Genomic DNA, 6,000 nt, shown 5'->3' on the forward strand with positions numbered 1-6,000 from the left:
GTCTAGTTAGACTGGATGTGTTAGTAAAGGCTTTCTCACATTTCTTACACTTGTAACTTTTCTTCGGATCCTGAATATTCTGCTGTGTGTAAGATTTGAAGACTGATTAGAAATATCACTATATTCACAATTATAAGTCTTCTCTCCCGTATGTGTACTCTTCTTTAGTGGAAGACCTGATGTTTGATAAAAGATATTCCTACATGTACTATTTTTAGAATCCTTGTCTGAAGATTGAGGTCCCTGATGTTTCATAGGGTTAGAGTCTTGTTCAGTTTTAGACCCAGTTTCATTGCATGAATAGCTTCTCACTCCATCGTAAATATTCTTGTAACTATTGGGGGTAGAGCTCTTACTTAAGACCTGATTCGTGTTATTACTTGTGAGAAGTTGTTCCATATTAACCATATCATGATGTGTATTGAACAATGATGGTGGGATTAACTCTTTTCCATTATTATCAACATTACACATTTTGGAACAGAGAGAAACTGTTGGTGGAAGAATAATGACCCCTTGCTCACAGGTCCCTCAGATTGATTATATTGTGAATTTTCCCTATCATTTTTAAATTTCTGGTTTTCAGACGTGCTTGAATGTATGTGTAATTGAAGCCTGTGTTCAGAGTGGTTTGAATGAGTATTTGCAGTAGAGACTGAATGACTTTCCAGATTTTCCACATTTCCCTTCAGAGAACGTGTATTTTTCAAAAAATGATTTAAGCCTTTGCTTGAAAAGATACACTTCTCTGCAGATGTTGATAACTGAAATGGGTGTTTTCCCCAATTTGACTCACATTGCTCATTTCTTTTGGCAGTAATGTCTGCATTATGTAAACTGTCTCAGTTCCTTTATGTCCATATAAACATCTTCTAGGCCTTTTACAAAGCCCCGTATATTCCTGGTCTTTCATTAAATGTTCATTTCCAAGATGAGCTCTTTCATATGTTCCTAGGTTTGCCTTTTGGATTAAATTTTCTAACCTTGGATTCTTTGACATCAAAGCACGGGTGTTGTGAGAAGACACAGCCAAGGAGGCCAGGTTCCTGTAGTTCTCTAACATCACGTCCCTATACAATTCCCGCTGACCAAGGTCCAGGCATTCCCACTCCTTTTGAGTGAAGTCTATGGCCACATCCTGGAACGTCAGCCATCCCTGAGAAGCTGCCATTTCCTCCTCTTCTTCCTCCTGCTCTGCGTCTTCTCTGGGGATGTTACATCCCAAACTCACATCTGCATCTTGAGAAAATACCTTCAAAGGCATCCATGCAGCTGTTTAACCTGCAACTGCTGCAGGAAAGAGAAGAAAATGTTTTCCTGTTTCCTGATTGGGTTTTGATTGGGATTGAATCGAATCTATGGATCTATTTGGAAATAGTTGACATTTTAATAATATTGAGTGTTCAGATTCATGAACAGGATATATCTTTCCATTTATTTAGGTCTTCTTTCATTTCTCTCAGAAGTGTTTTCTAGTTTTTAGTATGCAAATTTTACACATTTTGTCAAATTTCATATTTCTAATTTCATAAGTATTTCATATGTCTATATTATTTTAAATGATATTAGTTATTTTAAAGTTTCCAATAGTTATTTGCTAGGATAGAGAAATGCAACTGACTTTTGCATGTTGATCTTGTATCCTATAACCTTGCAAAGCTCATTTATAAGTTCTAGTAGCTATTTTTGATCCTATAAGCATTTATACATAGACAATCATGTCATCTGTAAGAAATGGTAGTTTTGCTTCTTTCTTTCCATTTTATTTATTTCTTGTCTTATTGTACTCGCTAGAACCAGCAGTACAATGTTGAATAGAAGTGACTAGAGTGGAAATATTTGCCTTTGTCTTGATCTTAATAAGAAAACAGTTTCAATCCCTGGGTCGGGAAGATCCCTTGGAGTAGGAAATGGCAACCCACTCCAGTATTCTCGCCTGTAATATTCTGTGGACAGAGGAGCCTGGCAGGTAAGAGGAGCCTGGCGGGCTACAGTCCATGGGACTGCAAAGAGTCAGACAAAACTGATCACACACCCTGATGGCCTATGTGGGATCTCTCACCTCACCTCAATACATAATGGAGTATTGGATTATAATACACTTTGCTATTCCCATCTATTGTTATGATTTATAATCCAATTCCATTGTGATCAGAGAAAATACTTTACCGTTATATATACATAGCCCTGCATCCATGTCCCCATCCCTTCACATACTCTATGCACCACTCCTGCCTTGTATTCCACCTGTGCCTCCCTCGTCTCCACCATCATTTGAAATCCACTGAGCCCCTCTCCTGCACAAGGTATGCTCCCTATGGGCTCCATACACAGCCCTCACAGTGTCCACTGGTTCGTTTCTTTTCCTCCTCTCCCTGCTCGCATGCTAGAGTTCTCCACAATCCCATCTAATTCTGTAAAACACGGCCCTTCCCATCTCTCCATCGGTCAGTCTGGTTCCACTCAGTCTCGCCCTGGAAGGGCGATAAGGGCGTTGCTCGGGTACACTGAGGTTATGGGAGTCTCAGTGGCTAATCCATTCTCGGGACTAAAAATGCTAAATTTGGGCTCTCTGCTCAGGTCAAACTAACTAAACAAGATACATATTTGCTCTTCATTCACACAACAGTTAAGCGTGAGTTACCTCTGAAATCTCTATGGTGTGCGGGCCTTGTGGGGTGGTCTATGCGGTGGACGGGTTATGAGAGATGTAATCAGTGATGCTACAGTAATACAGAAGTTGCAGCAATGCCAGTAGTGGTACTGGCAGTAAGACAGAAAAACAGAACTGAAGTACTTCCAGAGGGACGTCTATGTGGAGGGCGGGGTGTTTGTAAAGGTTTCCCACATGCCCCGCCCACCACAGCTTCTTTTGGCCCGTTATAGGTGAAAAGGGTGGGTCCAGTACACAACCTAAACTTGGGCTTCCTTTTGTGTGTGTCTTTCGAAGCGACGGCTGTTTGCAGTTGTTGGCTTGCTGGAGGCGGGTCACCTCCCTTTTAGAAGTTCTAGCTTTGGACAGACCAAACGTTTGTTGTTCGTGTAAACTTGAGCACTTTGTCCTTATCCTCACCATTTCTCAGCTTCTTCATTTATGACATAGGGATGAAGATGGTAGCTATGTCATGACTGGTGCAGAGCATTTGGAGCTAGGCTCTGAGCATACTAAAGGGGTGTGATGGGTTTTCTAGGGCATCCTGATTACTTAGGGATAGAAATATGCTGAGCCACTAGGAAAGGGGGCCTCCCTGGTGGTGCTAGTGGTAAAGAACCAGCCTGCCGATGCAGGAGATGTAAGAGGCTTGGATTTGATCCCTGGGTGGGGAAGATCCCCTGGAGGAGGAAATGGCAATCCACTTCAGTATTTTTGCCTGGAGAATTCCATGGACAGAGAAGCCTGGCAGACTGCAGCCCATGGGGTCCCAAAGAGTTGGACACGGCTGAAGCGACTTAGCACACAGACATGTGCTAACAGAAATAACAACTATTAGCATTCTGCCCTTATGAGCTGGCACTGTGCTAAGTGCTTTACTTTCTTCAGCTCCTTTTCTCAGCCTAACACTGTACCAGGTGAGTACTACCATCATCTCCATTTTATCACTCCAAGCTGGGTGGTGCATGAAATACTTCCAGGTGCGGGGCCTCTCTGCTGACCTCTGCCCCTTCCTGTGTCCACAGCCACTTGCTTGTGATTCATCTGCTTTCCAAATCCCCCTGGGATGTGGGGAGTTCCTGCTGCAGCTGAGAAGGGGGTGGCCTGACTGTGGGGATTGCACAAGAAGATCCCCATGAATTACAAGGTCAGTCAGACCTAGTGGTACTACCATGATACCTAAGGCCACAGTAGAAAGAACCCTCTCTGGCTGGACTCAGACCCACCACAGAGCAGTGTGTGGGTTTATACACACACTGCACTTATATGGGTTATTTATATGGGTTATTTCACTATCTGACCTCTCCTGGGCCCAGAAAATGGGTGCATGGAACACTCCCCCTAAAATTATATCAATTATTCCACTTTCTCATTTCCCATACCTAAACCTTCACAACTATATCAGTAGTGATTTCTCCAGCTTCATTTATCTGGGATATGCAGAGAAGCACCAGACTCCCTTCAAATTTGTATACCTTTTTTTCTTGACTTACTCTTTTAGTTAAAACCTTCAAAACACTATTAATAATATCTTCTAAGCATCTAAACTAGTCATTTGACCCTAGGTTTCTATTGTCACTGGGCTTCCCTGGTGGCTCAGACAGTAAAACCTGGTGGGCTACAGTTCATGGGATCCCAAAGAATTGGACACAACGGAGCAACTTCACTACCAGACCATCCTGAGGTGCCCCAGATCCACACTGAGTTCCCATAACCCAGAACTGGGAGCCCTTAATATTTATACCAATTCTTATCTTAATGTCCCCCTCAGGGACTCTGCTGGGCCAAGGGGCTGGATCTTCTCTGGTCTGCTTGGCTGGGTCTGTGTCTACTCTTTTGCTTGCTTTCCAGAAACCTGTTGTGCTCTCACAACATCTCCTTTGTTCACATGGTGAGTTTATATATCAAAACAAACATTTGTTTACAGTTGCTATTTTTGTTTCTTAGAAAAACTCTGACTTAACTGCTTGTGGCCAGTCTACCACATTTAATTGGAAGATTCACATTGTGTTTTCGTCCTTTAAAAATCTCCTCTGGATGCATTAATTATGTTCCCTTTCTCACTCCTGATTCTATATCAATTTTAACTTTATTTTAATCAAGTTTGAGTGGTCTATAGACTCTTTCCTATTTCAGTGGTGTTTTGGTTTCATGTGTCAAGTGTAATGTATATTTTTAGAAAATGTCTCTTTATTCACCTTTCTCCTATTATTTGAAATCACTTTGTTGTTTATAACCTCTTGAGGAGGACACTTAGCTAGCAAATTTTTATTGTTCCCAACATATTCATTTAAGATTATAAATTTTCCTCTATATGTTCCTTTAAGCCCATAAGTTTTTTCTATAAACTTTTGTTGTTGTTGTTTTTCATTTATTTTTGTAAGTTGGAGGTTAATTACTTAACAGTATTGTAGTGGGAGCTTCTATAAACTTTTAAATCAAAGTATAACATTTATCCAGGAAAGCATACACATTTTAAAAGTATAGCTCAGTGAATTTTAGAGCACAGCCTTGTAACCACCCTTGAGATCAAGAAGTTAAGCATTCTCAGTGACCCAGGAGTGCCTTTCTCGGCTCCCCGTGATGTGGACTTGTACTGCTTTGGAAATGTGAAGAGGCATTTTCAATTGTCACAAGACGAGGCAGGATTGAAGTTATTTGTCCGATAGAGGTGGGGAGATGAAACATCCTGCAGGGTGTGGGATAGATCTGCCCAGCACAGAACTGTCCCACCCAAAATGCCGACAGCTCTACCGCTGACAGACATGGGGACAAACTCATCCTTGCTCCCTTTTCTGCCTTGGCCCCAGCCTGTGACCTGTTAGCTTACTCACACCCTCTAATTCCAGTTGCCTTTCATTCCCAGGTATCTGTAGTTACCCGCCACATTTATCTGGCACCTGTGCCCTGTCCCGCCCTGATGTGTCCACCTGGAAATGCCTTTTCCGGATCAGCCTGAAGGACACAATGCAAATTTCAAAACTTCTACCCCTTCCACAGCTTTGCAGCATTTGGGTGTCCACACTACTGGCTATAAACCCTTCAAGGATAGGAAATGTGTATTCTGCAATTTCTGTGTCCCCAAACACCCAGGAAAACCCCAGCTACAAAAAAGGAGTTCAAAAAAGGTTTGTTATATGAATACTCAATAGTATGGTGTTCATTATATGATTTTTTTAACTGGGAGGCTTTATTTAATACAATGGATATCTTGCCATGAACATCTGCTGTACTGTTTTTCCTGCAAAATTATTTTATCCTTTATCCATTCTGTGACTAATTAATCTGAAGTAAAAACAGTTTTTGGCTGTTATCAATAAAGCTCCTCTGGACATTCCAGTACATGC

The 6,000-nt window shown here is 41.6% G+C and overlaps 1 protein-coding gene across 4 annotated transcripts in view; it reads left to right on the top strand.

Moving 5' to 3' along the window:
* ZNF81 (zinc finger protein 81) overlaps positions 1-5,655 on the top strand; it is a 152,720-nt gene extending 147,065 nt beyond the window's left edge. For all 4 annotated transcript variants that reach the window (XM_065915939.1, XM_065915943.1, XM_065915941.1 and 1 more), the window contains 2 exons: positions 3,679-3,800; positions 5,520-5,655. The gene's annotated coding sequence lies outside the window, so the exon portion shown is untranslated. The remainder of the gene's footprint in view (positions 1-3,678; positions 3,801-5,519) is intronic.
* The last annotated feature ends 345 nt before the right edge of the window (positions 5,656-6,000 follow it).

Source organism: Muntiacus reevesi, chromosome X, assembly GCF_963930625.1.
Source record: "Muntiacus reevesi chromosome X, mMunRee1.1, whole genome shotgun sequence".
In the NCBI taxonomy this organism is placed as follows: Eukaryota; Metazoa; Chordata; class Mammalia; order Artiodactyla; family Cervidae; genus Muntiacus; species Muntiacus reevesi.